This window comes from Triticum dicoccoides, chromosome 5B (assembly GCF_002162155.2).
Source record: "Triticum dicoccoides isolate Atlit2015 ecotype Zavitan chromosome 5B, WEW_v2.0, whole genome shotgun sequence".
NCBI classification, from domain to species: Eukaryota; Viridiplantae; Streptophyta; class Magnoliopsida; order Poales; family Poaceae; genus Triticum; species Triticum dicoccoides.
In genome coordinates this window covers 209,211,440-209,227,641 of record NC_041389.1, presented here as the reverse complement: position 1 = coordinate 209,227,641, position 16,202 = coordinate 209,211,440, and positions in this window count along the sequence as shown.

The window sequence follows — 16,202 nt, the reverse complement described above, 5'->3', positions numbered from 1 at the left end:
TTACTTTGTCAGCTCCCTTCTCCAGGGGGCTAGGTGATAGAGGCAAAGGTGTCCCGTCTTTCGATGAGATGATGGATATCGCTTTGGTGGAAGTCGACTTTGACGATCCGACTACAAACGTGCGAGGACGTCGCGCCTTAGCAATCGCTAAACCAACTCCGAGAGGTTATTGACCACGTCGGAGCACGATCAACCTGACCACGAGGGTATGTTTCCTGCGAGCAAACGAAGAACAAGCAAGAAACTAAGATTGCAATCTGGACATTGCGAATATAAGATGAAAGCTTTATTGATCAAGGTGGGGTTCTGTGACGCCTTTGTCTGGTCGTTGAACACAAACGAAGTACGCGAAGTTGCAGCTATGGCGAACTTTTAATCTAAACAAAACCCAAAGTCTAAACGGTGCCCTAAGGGCTGTATATATGGAGGAAGAGAGGGGGAATTTCGTGGCCCTTCGTGGAGGGGTCCGAAATCAACCCTATCTCTTGTTTCCCCACACATACGGACTCTAAAAATAGCCTATACTTATGTATTTCGAAATTACATGGGCCTGGCCCAATAAAAAGGTGACGCAGCACCTATAATAGCCTCGGGACGAAATTTATGAAGTGGCATCTTGTATATTTCGTCCATGGCTTCATGCACCCATTATGGTGGCTTCAAAGTCCTGAAATCATCACTTGTAACTCCATTCTTGTTCCCCTTGCGCATGGCATCATCTCCATGCTTGTTCTTGCTCCAATGTTCATCCTTCTCCAAGCTAGGCCCTTCATTTGTAAGCAAAACAAATGTATCCAATTTAGGCAGCATCATATTCTCATGAACATTAGAATCATTACCAAGAAACGAAAGTACCTGATAATTTAATTGGCGTGCGCGAGCTCTAGTAATTGGTCCCGTATATGTAGCAGTAGGGGCTGTGGGTGTAACAATGGTATTGATGTCCTCATCATCCTCCCCTTCTTGAAATGAAGTCGTCCTCGACGGAAACTCATCTTCCTCATCCAAATAAGGCTTCAAATCTGCAATGTTAAAAGTGGGACTAACCCCAAAATCTGCAGGCGGCTCAAGTTTATATGCATTATCATTTATTTTCTCTAACACCTTAAAGGGACCATCAGCACGTGGCATTAGCTTTGATTTGCGCAAATCAGGAAATCTATCCTTACGCAAATGTAACCAAACAAGATCTCCAGGTGCAAACACAACATGTTTTCTACCCTTATCTCCAGCAAGTTTATATTTAGCATTCATACGCTCAATGTTTTCCTTAGTCAACTCATGCATTTTTAAAATCAATTCAGCACGTTGTTTAGCATCAAAATTAACCTTCTCCGAAGATGGAAGGGGCAACAAATCAATAGGTGCACGAGGTAGGAAACCATACACAACTTCAAAAGGGCACATCTTAGTAGTAGAATGCAATGAACGATTATAAGCAAATTCAATATGAGGCAAGCATTCCTCCCACATTTTCTTATTATTCTTCAAAACAGCCCTAAGCATAGTAGACAACGTTCTATTGACTATTTCAGTTTGTCCATCAGTTTGGGGGTGACAAGTAGTACTAAAAAGCAGTTTAGTCCCCAACTTAGCCCATAAACATCTCCAAAAGTGGCTAAGAAATTTAGTATCACGATCTGAAACAATAGTATTTGGCACACCATGCAAGCGAATAATTTCACGAAAGAACAAATCAGCAACATTAACAGCATCATCGCTTTTATGACATGGTATAAAGTGTGCCATTTTCGAGAATCTATCCACGACAACAAATATGCTATCCCTCCCCTTCTTTGTTCAAGGTAAACCTAAAACAAAGTCCATAGATATATCCTCCCAAGGAACACTAGGTACAGGCAAAGGCATATATAAACATTGAGGATTGAGTCTTGACTTAGCTTTTTGACATGTAGTGCATCGAGCAATAAAACGCTCAACATCCCGTCTCATCTTTGGCCAAAAGAAATGTGTAGCAAGTATGTCCTCCGTCTTCTTCACGCCAAAGTGTCCCATTAATCCTCCTCCATGCGCCTCCTGCAACAACAAAAGACGAACGGAGCTAGCTGGAATGCATATCTTGTTAGCACGAAACACAAATCCATCGTTAACGACGAACTTGTTCCACATTCTTCCTTCTTTACAATTCTGCATTACATCTTTAAAGTCAGCATCATGCACATATTGATCTTTGATGGTCTCCAAACCAAATATTTTGAAGTCAAGTTGTGAAAGCATAGTATAGCGACGAGACAATGCATCAGCAATAACATTTTCTTTTCCCTTCTTGTGTTTAATCACATAAGGAAAAGTCTCAATGAATTCAACCCATTTAGCATGTCTACGATTCAGTTTAGCTTGACTTTTAATATGTTTCAAAGATTCATGATCAGAATGTATAACAAATTCTTTGGGCCATAAATAATGTTGCCATGTTTCTAAAGTCCGAACAAGAGCATATGATTCTTTATCATAAGTAGAATAATTCAGACTAGGCCCACTCAATTTTTCAGAAAAGTATGCAACAGGTTTGCCATCTTGTAATAACACACCGCCTAATCCAATTCCACTAGCATCACATTCAAGCTCAAAAGTCTTATTAAAATCAGGAAGTTGGAGTAAAGGAGCATGTGTCAACTTATCTTTCAATACCGAGAACGCTTCTTCCTGTGCGGTACCCCAAAGAAAAGGCACATCTTTCTTTGTAAGCTCATTGAGAGGTGCGGCAATGGTGCTGAAATCTCTCACAAAACGCCTATAGAATCCAGCGAGGCCAAGAAAACTCCTCACTTGTGTGACCGTTTTGGGTTGCGGCCAACTCTCAATAGCTTCAATCTTGGCTTTATCAACTTCAATTCCCTGTGGAGTAACAACATAGCCAAGAAAAGATACTCGGTCGGTGCAAAAGGTGCACTTCCCAGGGTTACCAAACAAACGTGCATCCCGTAGAGCAATAAAAACAGCACGTAAATGTTCCAAATGTTCTTCCAAAGATCTGCTATAAATCAATATGTCATCAAAGTAAACTACCACAAATCGTCCAATGAAAGCACGTAAAACTTCGTTCATTAATCTCATGAAAGTACTAGGTGCATTAGTTAACCCAAAAGGCATGACTAACCACTCATATAATCCAAACTTAGTTTTGAATGCTGTTTTCCATTCATCTCCCAATTTCATACGAATTTGATGGTATCCACTGCGCAAATCAACTTTGGAGAATATTGTAGAGCCACTCAATTCATCAAGCATATCATCTAGCCTAGGAATAGGATGACGATAACGAATAGTAATATTATTAATGCCTCTACAATCAACACACATACGTGATGTACCATCCTTTTTCGGCACTAGAATAATAGGAACAGCACAAGGACTAAGGGATTCGCGTATATAACCTTTGTCGAGAAGCTCTTGTACTTGACGCATAATCTCCTTCGTCTCCTCTGGATTGGTACGTATGGTGCACGGTTTGGCAGTGAAGCACCGGGAATTAAGTCAATCTGATGCTCAATCCCTCGAATAGGCGGTAATCCCGGTGGCACGTCTTGTGGAAAGACGTCAGCGAACTCCTGCAAAATGTTAGTGACAGCAGGAGGCAAAGAGGAAGGCACGTCCTCGAATGAAAATAATGCCTCTTTGCACACAAAAGCATAGCAAACAGATTTGCTGAAATCTAGCTCATCAATATCAGATTTGGTGGCAAATAAACATGCACTTTTCAATTTAATTTCAGAAGCAACACTAGATGGTTTATTATTAGGCTTCATTTGTTGCTCAAATTCTTTTGCCACAATCTGATTTTCACTCTTATTCGTCTCCTGTTTTGCTTTATTAGCTCTATTAATATCATCTTTCAAAATGATTTCAGGAGTCATAGGAAGCAAAGTAATATTTTTATCCTTATGAACAAGAGTATAGTGATTGTTTCTACCATGGTGTACAGAATTTTTATCAAATTGCCATGGTCTACCAAGTAATAAGGAACATGCTTGCATAGGTAACACATCACAATCAACATAATCAGCATATGTAGAGATACTAAAATGCACACGAACAGTACGTGTTACCTTAACCTTGCCGCTGTTGTTGAACCATTGGATGTAGTAAGGATGTGGATGTGGTCTTGTGGTGAGAGAAAGCTTCTCCACCATCTCCATGCTAGCCAAGTTGTTGCAGCTCCCTCCGTCTATGATGACGCGCACAGAACGTTCCTTCACAACTCCCTTGGTATGGAACAAATTGTGCCTCTGATTTTGCTCAGCTTGTGTGATCTGCACACTCAAAACACGTTGAGCAACTAAACATTCATACCTGTCAGCGTCTTCAGGAGCCATGTATTGCGTCTCATGATCAGAATCATCTCCACCATGTTCTTCACGTGTAATAAGAGCCAAAGTCTCCTCATCATAGTCACTAGCAGACTCATATCCACCATCCGCGGTAGCAATCATCACACGCGGAGATTTGCATTCTCTCGCATAACGACCTCCTCCCTTACAACGACGACAAATAATATCACTTGTGTGCCCTGTTGATGCCATGGAAGAAGAAGAACGTTGTGCAGGCCCCGCAGGTGCGCTCTTGGCAGATAATGGTGGTTGTGCCTGTTTTCTTGTATCACGGCTGGAGGTGGCACCGGATGGAGGTGCTGGTGCAGTTGAAGTAGAAGATGCACGTGGTGTCCATGATGAAGGTCGGCCTGCAGAAAAGTTAGTTCGCCCCAATGCTTGTCGATCCTGCACTTCACGTTCAGCTTTACAAGCAAGATGGAATAAACGAGTGATATTAGTATACTCCTTATAGTCTAGAATGGTCTGAATCTCTCTATTTAATCCACCCAGAAAACGTGCAAGCATAGCTTCATTCTCATCAACAATACCACATCTAATCATGCCAGTTTGTAATTCCTGATAATATTCTTCTACAGAATTTTTCCCTTGTCTTAAACGCTGCAATTTTTGAAGCAATTCACGTTGATAATATGGTGGAACCCAACGCGTACGCATAGCAGTTTTCAAAGCAGCCCAAGTAGTTGGAATAGGATATAATCTACAATGTTCAGACCACCATACACATGCAAAACTAGTGAAAGCACAAACAGTAGCAGCAACTCGTCTCTCCTCAGGATATTGTAAACATGTAAATCGTTGTTCAGTTTCTAACTCCCAAGTAAGATATATATCAGGAACATATCTACCCTCAAATGGTGGAATATTCAATTTCAGTTTAGGAATATGGACATCATCTCGTACCTGAGGTGGTGGTGCAGGCCTACCATTACGAATATATACCTGAGGTCGACCTGCTGGTGGTGGTACAGGTGGCTGCACGTAGTGCTGATTTTGATCAACCTCATCCTCATAATCTCCCACATAATCATCCTCCTCCACATCAGCAGCAGGAGCCACAGAAGTATCAACAGTAGCACCAACAGTTTAGCCAAACGCAAGAGGAACACGACTTGCTCGGCGGAGGTCTGTTTCGCGACGTGGAGGTAGTCGTTGTTGTTGTTGTTGGAGAGGTGCGTTAGGTGCAGCGGGTGGTGGTGGTGGAAGACGCGCGAGCAATTCATTAAACTTGTTATCGAGCTTTGTTTCGAACGTCTTCTCAAGGCCAGTGATCTTCTCCATGGCCTCTTCAAAATTGTTCAGCACATCTTGCACCTGTTCAGTCATCATTTGCTGAAACTTATCATGAAGCTCCTTGTTCGATAAATTCTCCCAGTCAATCTCGTCGGCTTGTGATCCTGGCATGGTTAGCAGCAATAGAAACACACAAGAATATGATCCTATAGACTACGAACAAGTGGTGGTGGTGGGTGTCACAAACCCGTCAAGCAAAACTCAAATTCTTACCAGTTCTTACCCAGCAGCAGGCGGTGATCGGCAACCGTTGTAGTCAAAACTCTCAAAGCTTGGATAGAGCGATTACCAGGGAGAGTCAAACGCACGACGTAGATGTATGTGGAGCTGGGAAGGCTTATAATATGGTAGCAAAAAGGGTCAGCAATAATCAATTCAGAGATGCAAAGTTGAATAAACGCTCAACAACGGTACTGTGCTGGTCCTAGGCTAGACTGTGCTAGAGACGCGAGCCTAGAACACCAACAAAATCACGGCGCGGCACGTAAACAAGGGAGGAGCACACTCTGAATTTTTTTTTCTCCTTTTTTTGCACTTTTTTTCCTCTTTTTTTTTTTGCTCCGCAACAATTTTTTTTCGAAAAAGTCTATAAATGGTCTAAAAACTGCCTAGCCAGAATTTTCCAGACTTAGTTTTTTTTTTGAAATTGGAACTATTTTTCTTCTGCGGATGGCTCGGAAGTTGGGGAGTCCTTCTCTGTCACGACTCGGAGTATCGTGTGATCTGGAAATCGAGAACAATGCAACAATTACTGGACTCGGACTAGGACTGGTGGCGGAGATGAATCTGGTGGAACTCGGACTGGTGGCGAAGATGAATCTGGTGGAACACGGACAGGTGGCGGATATATGTTGCAGGTGAACTCGGATTGGCGTGATGGCGGCGGATATGTGGTGGCGTATATGGATTCGGATTGACGGGGAATATGTGGTGGTGGTATATGGCAACAGCGACGATGATGATGCGGTGGTGATATATGGCAGCGGCGACGTGACAACCTGTGAACAGAACTCGAAACTCTAAAAGACTAGATGCTAAGACCAGCAACTGGACACGAGGATGCAACCGCAAATTCAACAAAGCAAATACAGAAAAGATTATGCAAGGCTCAGATTGGTTCGGATGGGATGAACTAACCCTAATTTTTTTTGGCTTTTTCGTGGACTATAGGTATGAAGAACAGACTCGATCTAAACTACGAAAAACTGTAAAATCTCACCGAGCAACCTGGAAATCTGATACCACTTGATAGAAGCAAAGGTGTCCCGTCTTTCGATGAGATGATGGATATCGCTTTGGTGGAAGTTGACTTTGACGATCCGACTACGAACGTGCGAGGACGTCGCGCCTTAGCAATCGCTAAACCAACTCCGAGAGGTTATTGACCACGCCGGAGCACGATCAACCTGACCACGAGGGTCTGTTTCCTGCGAGCAAACAAAGAACAAGCAAGAAACTAAGATTGCAATCTGGATATTGCGAATATAAGATGAAAGCTTTATTGATCAAGGTGGGGTTCTGTGACGCCTTTGTCTGGTCGTTGAACACAAACGAAGTACGCGAAGTTGCAGCTATGGTGAACTTTTAATCTAAACAAAACCCAAAGTCTAAACGGTGCCCTAAGGGCTGTATATATGGAGGAAGAGAGGGGGAATTTCGTGGCCCTTGGTGGAGGGGTCCGAAATCAACCCTATCTCTTGTTTCCCCACACATACGGACTCTAAAAATAGCCTATACTTATGTATTTCGAAATTACATGGGCCTGGCCCAATAAAAAGGTGACGCAGCACCTATAATAGCCTCGGGACGAAATTTATGAAGTGGCATCTTGTATATTTCGTCCATGGCTTCATGCACCCATTATGGTGGCTTCAAAGTCCTGAAATCATCACTTGTAACTCTGTTCTTGTTCCCCTTGCGCATGGCATCATCTCCATGCTTGTTCTTGCTCCAATGTTCATCCTTCTCCAAGCTAGGCCCTTCATTTGTAAGCAAAACAAATGTATCCAATTTAGGCAGCATCATATTCTCATGAACATTAGAATCATTACCAAGAAACGAAAGTACCTGATAATTTAATTGGCGTGCGCGAGCTCTAGTAATTGGTCCCGTATATGTAGCAGTAGGGGATGTGGGTGTAACAATGGTATTGATGTCCTCATCACTAGGTCAAGGTACTCTGGCATGCAGAAGTTGCTTTTTGGCCTTCTCATGGCCTCGAGAAAGCTGCGCCATTACTTCCAGGCACATGAGATCACAGTTGTCACTCGCTTTCCGCTAAAGAGGATACTGCAGAATCCAGAAGCAACAGGCAGGATTGTCGAGTGGGCACTGGAACTGTCAAGCTTTGGCCTCAAGTTTGAGAGCACGTCAACGATCCAAAGCAAAGCATTGGCAGAGTTCATAGCAGATTGGACGCCAACACCAGACGAAGAAACCCCAGAAACGAGCATCCCTGTCGAGGAGGCAAGCAAGGAGTGGCTCATGTACTTTGATGGTGCCTTTTCGCTGCAAGGCGCCGGTGCTGGCGTGCTGCTTATCGCACCCACCGGAGAGCACCTCAAGTACGTAGTCCAGATGCACTTTCCCAAGGAGCAAGCAACAAAGAATACTGCAGAGTATGAGGGTTTGCTCGCCGGCCTCAGAATCGCAGCAGACCTTGGGATCAAGAAGCTCATTATCAGGGGGTGACTCGCAGTTTGTCGTCCGCCAAGTGAACAAAAGCTACCAAAGTTCGTTGATGGAAGCCTATGTCGATGAGGTGAGAAAGCTAGAAGAGCACTTTGACGGCTTACAAATGGAACATGTTCCAAGAGCTCAGAATGACATTGCTGATGGCCTGTCAAAGTGCGCCGCACTAAAGTTACCTGTGGAACCAGGGATCTTTGTGCTCAAGCTGACTCAACCATCCGTGGCACCATCAACTGGACAGAGCAAGAAGAGGAAGTTGGTTTCTGGTGACTACTTTCCGGCAGAGCTTCCCGAAGCCGCCGCCAAGAAGGTCCCCAAAATCGACGCCAAGAGTGCTGAGGGGCAGTTTGCTCCGGCAAGCCTTACGATTTGTTTCGTTGAAGCAGACGCTCCCGACAAGCTTTGCTCCGGCAAGCTTGCCGGGGAACATCAAGCTCCGGCTGGGCCGCAGGCCCTTGCCGTTGAAGCGGATGTTCCCGCAGCAGCAGATGTGCCTTTAGTCCTTGTTGTCGAGCCACAAGCTCCAGCGTGGGCGCAGCAGATTGTCCGTTTCCTTCAGACAGGAGAACTTCCCGAAGAGCAAGAAGAAGCGGAAAGAGTAGCCCGGCAGTCAAGTATGTACAAGTTTGTCGACAACACACTGTACAGAATAAGACTCAATGGTGTGAAATTGAAGTGTATTCGTCGGGAAGATGGACAACAGTTGTTGGCAAAGATACATGGAGGCGTATGTGGTCACCACATTGGCGCAAGAGCACTTGCCGGCAAAGCGTTCCGGCAAGGTTTCTTCTGGCCGACAGCCCTCCAGGATGCAACTGCACAAGTAACCAAGTGTGAAGCGTGCCAGTTCCATTCCAAGCAGATACACCAGCCAGCTCAAGCTCTCCAGACGATCCCTTTATCCTGGCCATTTTCGGTCTGTGGGCTCGACATCCTCGGCCCCTTCCCCCTAGCTGTCGGGGGCTTTGAGTTCTTGTATGTTGCAATCGACAAGTTCACAAAGTGGCCGGAAGTGGAACCAGTGAGGAAGGTGACATCACAGTTAGCAGTCAAGTTCTTCAGGTCGATTGTTTGCCGTTTCGGGATCCCTAACAGGATCATCACTGACAACGGCACGCAGTTTACGAGCCGTACCTTCATGCAGTATGTCCAAGCTCTTGGCGCCAAGGTCTGCTTCGCTTTTGTTGCTCATCCAAGAAGCAACGGTCAAGCGGAGAGGGCAAATGCTGAAGTGCTGCGAGGACTCAAGACCAGAACTTTCGACAGGCTGCACAAGTGCGGAAGAAACTGGATCGAGGAGCTGCCGGTGGTTCTTTGGTCGATCAGGACGACGCCGAATCGAGCCACTGGCCAGACACCTTTCGCTCTAGTCTATGGAGCAGAGGCAGTTCTCCCACGGAACTCGTTTACGGGTCGCCTCGAGTGCTCGCTTACGATGAGCTCGAGCAAGAGCAGCTGCGACAAGATGACGCGCTGTGCGAGCCGCTCGCTACCAGCAAGCTTTGCGTCGCTACCATAGCCGCAAAGTTAAAGCCAGAAGCTTCGAGGAAGGCGACCTTGTTCTTCGGCGAGTTCGGTCCACCAAGAATTTCAACAAGTTGACGCCGAAGTGGAAAGGCCCTTATCGGGTGAAACGAGTCACTAGGCCTGACGCTGTCCGCCTTGAGACAGAAGATGGCATTCCGGTGAGCAACTCCTGGAACATTGAGCATCTTCGTAAGTTTTACCCGTAGGGCGCGGTTGTCGGAACCCGTTCCGGCAACCACCTTTTGTACAAGTCTTGCCGCTGTTGCATGTAATCCTTTGTACAAAGCCGGGCGCAGACCCCGTGCATAAATAAAGCTCATGTGCTTCGCACATCTTGTCAATTTCATGCTTTCTTTCTTTTCGCATGTATAATCTGACATTTTGTGCAGCATCAGACCCCGGTAAGCAATAACGACCCGTAAGGCTCCATATCATTACTTTCTTTTTCTGTCTCTTTCTCAAAAGAAGGAAGGTTCCCTCGCCCACAAGGTTTGCCGGGGGGAAGGAGAAGATAATGGTGTGGACCGGGCCGTTCAAGAAAGATTCGTCTTGCCGGGAAACAAGCGACAGAAAAAGTTAAGTTGCCAAAGTTTGAGCAATCAGTTTTTAAGTTTTTGAGTTATTTTCCTTGAACGACCGTGCTTTGTAAGGAAAACCTGTGCGCGGAGGAACCGACTCGTAGCTAGTTGCGCCCTTACATTGTTTCGAGTCCGCTCAACAACTTAAGTGAGCTGCGACTAGTTGCGACAAGGTTGCTTGTCGGTAGCGGCCCCGCCAGCAGGCTGCTGAAGTTCCGCACTTGGCGCTCGCGGCAAGGGTGCCTGCGCCGGCAAGTTTCCCTAGAAAGCGTAGGGCAGAAACATACAAAGCCAAGAGTCGAGTAAAGGAAGTAACATAGCAATTATTACCTAAGATAGAGTTATATTACAAAAGTGACTTGTCGCGGCTCTAATAAAGTGTTCTCATAACATGACTAGCGGCGACAAGAAAAGAAGAAAACGGGCGGCCTAATCTACGCGGCCACCATCAACCCTCTTGACCTCATTCACCTTGTCCACAATGGGTGCGACAAGGGCTTTGAGCGCGTCAAGATCAACATCCGCCGGCAGCTTCTTCAGGACGTTAGTGAAGTTGAGGCCTGGGTTGCGGAAGGCCACCTTCACCAACACCTTCTCCAGGACTCGGGCGCAGATCGTGCGCGACTCGTCGGCCAGCTCCTTCGGGATCCTCTCTCGGAGCTGCTGAAGGGCTGTCGCCACGCCTTTGAAGAATATAGTGAGCTTGGCGCTGGGGGGGAGATTCTCATCGGAGGAGTACCCAAAGTCCTCCACCCCCAGCTGCGCCAGCTCCCCGTCAATGACAGCAGCGATGTTCACGAGGCCCTCCGTCCAGAGCTCCACAGTATCCTTGAAGGCGTTCTGGGTCTCGGCGGCCCTCGCCAGCAATGCTTCATTGCCCTTGATTTCCTCCTTCAAATCCGCCTCCCGCTTCCTGGCGCCGTCCAGCGTCTCCGTCAGGGTGGCCAGCTTCAGCTCCAGATCGGCGTTGGAATCCTTGGCAGCGCTCAGCTCCTTGCCCTTCTCGGCGAGTTGACCCTGCAGCTCACCGTGGGCGTGGGCGTCCTTCTCGCGCTCGAGCTTGAGCGCAGCAAGCTCCTCGCCGCTTGCTTTCAGATCAGCCTCTAGCTGCGCCACCTTTGCCTCCAATCCCTCCTTGGCGGCCTCGGCAGCTGCGGCCGCGTCCTTTGCTTCCTTGAGCGCCCCGCCAAGTGCCTGCTCACGCGCGGCAAGATCCTCCTCCTGGCTATCGAGGTTTACTTTCCTTTGAGTCAGCTCCCCTTCCCACGCAGAAAACTCCTCGGCAGCAAGCCGCCGCTGCTCTTCGGCTTCGGCCTTCTCAAGGATAAATGCCTTCCGGGCCTCGACGAGCTGCGCGCGCTCCTCTGCGACGGCCCGGAGAGCCTCCTGGTTGCGCTCCCGGAGCTCCTCCGCACGCTTCTCAATGTCCGCTCCCGCCCGCACGACAAGCGCTTCTCAGGACTCCACTTTGGCTTGGCAGGCGCAGTATAGGAACACCAGCTTCCGGAGTAGCCGCTCCTCCTCAGGCTCGCCGCTGCTGCTTCCCGGCGCGTCGACGATCGACAACCCAACGGAGGCAAGCACCTCCCCATCCAGGGCTTCTCCTTCAACCGGCGCCCTGGAGCTTGACGCCCAGGGGAGCTTGATGAAGATGCCCTCGCCGGCCTTCAGATAGGCGCCGGGCTGGGGCTCCTCGGAGCCCGGCGCTGCGGCGGCAACAGAGGGATCGGCGGTCGGTGCAGCGCCTGGCGCTCCTGCGGCCTCAGGGCCGTCAGTGTGACCGCCGGATCCTTCGCTAGCTCCCGCGCCAGCAGCCTTGGCGGCTTCTTCGCCAGCGGGATCTTCAGCACCGGCTTCTTCTTCGGCAGCGGCGACATCGTCAGCATCGCCGCGCACGTTCTCCTCACTGCCTGCCTCGGTCTCCATTTGCTCTGTGGAAGGCGGGTCTGGCAACCGGAGAAGGAGAAGAAGTCAAGCAAATATCCAAAGAAAGAGAAAAATCGGAAGAACGCAAGGGAGTACCTGAGGTGGGGTCCATGGTCATGGGCTCCACCACCGGGGGATCAACAGTGCTGCCCCTTGCCGGAGACTCCTCCCTTGCCGGAGATTGCTCCCTTGCCGGAGAGCGTTCCCTTGCCGGAGAATCCTCCCTTGGCGGTGTAGAGGAAGCAGACGGCACGTCGAAGACGGTTCCCGAGCCCTCCTGGTGAAGTTGTTCTGCTCCTACACAAGCAAATCGACGATCAGATTTCAGCAAAGAAAAGAGCACCCGTGTGCGCCCAAAAAGCAGAAAGTGAATCATGTACTTACGCTGGGGGCTGCTTCGTGGAGCGGTGTCAAGATCCGGCAAGGTGGTCTCGGGCGCTCCCCCTGTTGTTTCGACGGGCTCGTCCTCGATGATAACCACCGGAACTTTGGCCCTCTTCGCCGCTCTTTGAGCCAACGTCCTGAAAAGGAACAAGTTCAAATTGAAGCAAGTTAGATACAAGGTAAAGCTACAAGATTGAAGAACTACAAGTGCGCAGTTAAAGTCTTACTCTTCTTCCTCCTCGTCGGAGCTGAGCGCGGAGAGGTCGAAGTCCGGCCCACCTGCGGCGCGACGAGGCGGAGGGGTAGGATCCCTTGTCCGCTTGGCGGGCGCGGTGGCGGTGGCGCGGGAAGATCCAGCTCCAGTTGCCGCAGCGGCACGAGGCGCTCCCGCGGCAACATCGCTTGTCGCAGTGGAGCGTGTCGCGCGGCGCGTCGGTTTCTGACTCCTTTGTCGCCCCACTGCGTCCCCGCCCCTGCGAAGACGCCTTCTTGGTTGAGCTGGGAGCTGCGCTGTGGGCTCTGTCTGCGGCAAGTGGCCTGGAGATGGCGGGCCGCTCGCACCCTCGGCGGGCTCACCCTCGGCGGGCTTGCTCGACTCGACCTCCGGCGCGGCAAGCTCTTCTTCGCCATCGATCCACTCTCGCTCGGCAAGGCTTGCCGCTGCCTCCGCCTCTGCCTCTTCCACAGTGAAGCCAAACTCACCCGCGGCAGCGGCTGCCGCCGCTTCTTCCGCCCTGGTGGCGATGCGTCGCATCTCCTCCTCGGTAGTGTCGCGGGTGAGGCTCCTCTTCTCGTCGGCGTGGACCTCCACCTCCACCAGCCCGTCGAAGAATTGCTGCACTACCTCGTCGGCTGGCTCTTGCCACGTTGGGACAAGGCCATGCGAATCGCACTGCGGCATCATCGCGCAGATGCGGTCGAGGGAAGAATTGTTGCACAGCGGGACAACCCCCGCCGGCAACCTGAACCACTCTGGATGCTGAGGATCATGCTTGAATAGCTCCTTGAGCATCGCATCCAGCTCCAGCACGGTGAAGTTGAAATTGAGGCCCGGGCGCAGCCGCATGATATCTGCCGGGCCGCCAAACTCCCAAGCGGGTCTTTTCCTCTCTTGCAGGGGGGCAATGCGGCGGCGGAGAAAATCTGCGCCTACGGCACCCACAGTCAACCCGGCAACCCTGAGACGCAAGATTCTGGTGGTGGCAATCTTCAGCCTCGCGTCCTCCGGGGCCAGGCTGCTCCAATCATTGTCGCGCACTACTGGAACTTGGCGCAGGGAGGTGAATGGCTGCGGGTCCTCCTCCATGATCCAACACCACTCAGCTCTCCACTCTTCCCACTTGCTGCGGAGCTCCCCCTCCAGATATGCCTCCTTCTTGCCGGCCCTCGAGATCCAGGCGATCCCCCCGGAAAGCGGCTCTCCTCTCTCGACCCGAGGCATGAAGTAATGGCAGAAAAGAGCAACATTTGGGTGGACTCCGACAAAGTTTTCGCACAAATGTGCGAAAACGGACATGGTCAAGACGGCGTTGGGGGTGAAATCAAGGAGATGAAACCCGTAGGTGTTCATGATGTCGCAGAAAAATTCCGAGAAAGGTGGGCAGAGGCCGCAGTAGAAGAACAACGGGAAGAAAGGATACCCGTATGGAGCCCGAGTCGAAGCGGCGGCGAAGAGTACCTTCGTGCGTGGATGCGCACGCGTCTCTGTCGACCAGAATAGATAGAACCACTGCCTCAGCCCCTCTACGTCGAGCTCGGCGGGGAAAGTGGCCCGCTCCTTTCGCAGCGCCACGAGCCGCAGCGCCTCAGCCGACTTCGCGACCTTCCCGGTCTTCGGAGCCATGGCGAAGGTGGTGGAGGGGGTTGGCGGCGTTGGTGGCGACGACGAAGATTGGGGGTGGAGCGCTGCTTTCTCAGAAGAGAGGGGAACGGCGGAGATTTTGGAGTAGTAAACAGACAAGGTGAGCAACTGCCTCTGTTCCCTCTGCTTATAAAGGGGGAGGGGGCGAACATTACGCATTTTCCGAATAAAGAATCCCCCACGATCTCTCCCACGACGCTGCAATCAACGCGTGCCGTTCGGGGAGGCGCGGTGGATGCGGAATAACAAACGGCACGACCAGGCTGCGTGTGCCCGTGCCCTGTTTTGGGCCTGGCCCAACAACGCTCGGCACCGTGTGTGGCCCAGGCCCGGGGGCTCCTGTCGGTGTACTAGAGTAGGGGTACCCTAGTATCCCGAACTTCTGCACGGGCAGTTGCAGCACCCGCGGCAAGGCTTGCCAGGTCACCGCCAAGATCCTCTGTGGCTCCTCAGAAGACAAGACCCCGGCAAGAGGAGCTTGCCGGGAAGCCATTCAAGAACAAAGTATTCAACCCGAGAAGACAAGGCCCCGGCAAGAGGAGCTTGCCGGGAAGGCCAACCAAGGCATCTCAAGAACGCTTGCCGCGACGCGCCACGCGTCCCGGCAAGGCACGGTGAGAGACAAGCTCCCGGGCCCGACAAGGTAGCGCCCGCGGCAAGATACTTGCCGCGGCAAGCGGTCGCTCCACGCCCAGGCTCCAGCACATCACCAACGTGTCGTCCTGGGACCTTTCCAGGCACGCGTGGCGGAAGGCTGTGCAGCCAGCGGTGCGCGGTGGCAAGCGGCGCTGACAAGAAGGCCATCGTGGCGATCGGTGGCGCCCCTGGCGGTCTCTTCTCGCACTGTTTAGACGACACAGACGGGCATTTAATGTCCTTGTCCCTTGCCGTCAGGGTTAGGTATGATACACTGTATCTACAGTAGAGGTAGCTGTACCTACCGCACTCTTTTTTCCATTTTTACCCCTCTAGTCTGCGTTGCCACCTGTCGGTGACCCCTTGAGCATATAAAAGGAGGCCCATGCGCAACGTAGAAGAGGTTCGGCTCATTCGAAATACCAAGAACACTCTCATGCTCAGTCTGGTAGTGCTCATCGCTCCTGAGCAAGAACTGAATACGATCAAAGAAGCAGCAATAGGAGTGTTATCTCTCCGGAGAGCTCCGAAGCTGGGTAAACTGCTCGTGTGCACTGCCTCGATCCGCTCTTCGTGCGACCTCCGCCCCCCTCCGAACCGAAAGGGGCTCGGTCCGCCGGTCCCCGTAGGTGTTCGTGGGTCAGTTTCCCCGACACCTATGTTAACGTGTTACCATCAGATATTTTCATAATTATATCACACGAATTTTTTTATCCATTGTCGAAGGGAGTGTTGCTTTTCAATATTGATTCCACTAAGGATTGTCTTAGAACAATATTAGAAATTTATTGCTTTCTTACAATATATATTAGATTTAGTTAGGTTGAGATTATAGTATATGCATAACGTCCTCTAAATATGTTTTATATTTAGTTAGGTTGAAATTACTATATTGCATTCACATTTGTTTCCTTTATCCCCTGCCGCAAATTTATTATCCATCATAATTGCATA